Source organism: Acanthisitta chloris, unplaced genomic scaffold (assembly GCF_000695815.1).
Source record: "Acanthisitta chloris isolate BGI_N310 unplaced genomic scaffold, ASM69581v1 scaffold34197, whole genome shotgun sequence".
Taxonomy (NCBI): Eukaryota; Metazoa; Chordata; class Aves; order Passeriformes; family Acanthisittidae; genus Acanthisitta; species Acanthisitta chloris.
The window spans coordinates 1-2,025 of record NW_008681519.1 but is presented as its reverse complement, the minus strand read 5'-3'; the positions used below and the strand labels follow the sequence as shown (position 1 = coordinate 2,025).

Below are 2,025 nucleotides of genomic sequence, written 5' to 3'. Positions count from 1 at the left end.
CCCAATGCTGGTTCCCAGAGAGGAACTGCTGGATGCCAGAGGAGGGAACCAGGATTTGTTGCCCAAAGCAAGCGATTTTCACACAAGAACCACTTAGGTGGTGAATCCTGCCGGGATGAGAGCAGGTGACAGGGTCACCTCTGTCCCCATCCCATGGGATGGATCCAGCTGTGGAGCCCACAGAGAGCGGGAGCTGCTATGAAATGCCACCTGATCCCACTCCATCCATCCCACCCCAGTCCTGCTCCATCAGTCCTGCCAAAGCTGCTGTGGAATCCCACCCCAATCCAACAACAGAATCCCACCTGATCCCGCTCCATCCATTGTGGCTTATGCTGCTTCAGGGTTCAGCCCTGACACCACCCTGGAATTCCACCTGATCCTGCTCTGGAGTCTTGTCCTGGTGCTCCCCAATCCCACTCCATCCATCCTGCCACCATTCTCTCCTGAAATCCCACCCTGATCCTGCTCTGTACCCACAGTGGAGCTCTTGGTTTGCACATCTATTCCTGTGAAGGTCCTGAAGAAGATCCATGAGATTCCATCATGGATCATGCACTGGAATTCATCCCAGGATCCAGCCTGAGATCTGCACGGAAGGGATCCAGAGCTGGATCCACCACTGGTACTCACTGGCTGCCACATTGTATCCATTCCTGTCCCTCCTCCCTACAGAAATAATGCAGGATCAGCCCCCACAGCACAGCATCCCTGGAATGCCACTGGGAAGATCCACGTCCCTTCCCAACCCCAATCCAGGTAATTCGTCCACTGCTCAGCCACAACCCCCTCAGATTCCCAGTGCCACTTGGTGACCTGGTCAGCACTGTCAGCTGCCACAAAGATCCTGGATCCCAGCTGGAAGGAGAGGAAATCCCGACTGCCATAACTAGTCCGAGGGGATCTGCGCACACCCCTGTTGGACAGGAGGTCACAGCCATAAACCCACGGCACCATGGAAAGGGGGGGGACACATGGAGTCATGTCATAGCCTCACAGTTCCCATCCCAGCTCCACAGACCCCATCCCAGCCCCACAGACACCAGACCCAGCTCCCCCCACTTACCTCCACTCTGGTTGTACTGGCCCCACAGTGTCCCCATGTTGCCAGCATCCAAGTGTTGGTTCCTCTCCTCCCTACGTGTCTCAGTATCCCAAAATCCTGGCTTGGCTCCGGCCTCCATCCATGATGTCTGTGGCTCCATCCAGCGTCAATCGCTGTTGTAGCGCATGATGGGGATCCCATTCACATATCCCAAGGACAGGTACTGGGGCACCCCTGGGCTGGGCTCCAACACTGCCATGTCCAGGTACCACATGGAGTGGAGAACTGGGGGGCACAGAGATCTGGGGACCTGGGGAGGTCCATGGGGAAAGGAAACAGAGAACTGGGAGAGTTGGGGAGGGAGTTAGGGGGTCTCAGGTTCAAAGAAAGGGGGGTTGGAGGTGGGGAAAAGTGGGATGGAGGATCTAGGGTGTCCCCTATGCCCAGGAGAGTCCCAGGATGGCTGGAAATGTGGGCCCTGGGGATCCTGTTTTTAGGAAAGGGAGAGTTGGGAAAGGCAGGAATGGGGGCCTAGGGAGTCCTAGTCTGAAGGAAATGGCAGTGCTGGAAGAGGTGGGATGCCCAGGAAAGGAGAGGTATTAGGGCAGGAAAAGAGGATGCAGGGGGGTTCTGGTGCCCAGGAAGGGAGCGCAGAGGCATCCCAGGGTCAAGAAAAGGGGTGGCTGGGCAGGAAAGGGGATGCTAGGGGTTTTAATGAAGGGTAAGAGGGTGCAGGACGGTCCCAGTGCCTGGGAATGGGGGTTCAGGATGGTCTCAGTGCCAGATAAGGTCTCCAATGTCGAGAAAAGGGTGTCACAGGGTGGGGAGGCTCGGGATGGGCAGGAAAGGGGGTTCAGAAGGTCCCTGGTGTTGAGAAAAGGGAGGTCTAGGGTCTGGGAGAGGCATGGCATGGGGGTCCTAGGGACAAGCAAAAGGGAAGTCTGAGATCTGGAAGAGGTAGGATGGCTGGGAAAGGGGGT

The 2,025-nt window shown here is 56.8% G+C and overlaps 1 pseudogene; it reads right to left on the bottom strand.

The window, feature by feature from the left end:
* Positions 1-749: 749 nt before the first annotated feature.
* Positions 750-1,330, bottom strand: LOC103805487 (annotated as a pseudogene).
* Between the last annotated feature and the right edge of the window lie 695 nt (positions 1,331-2,025).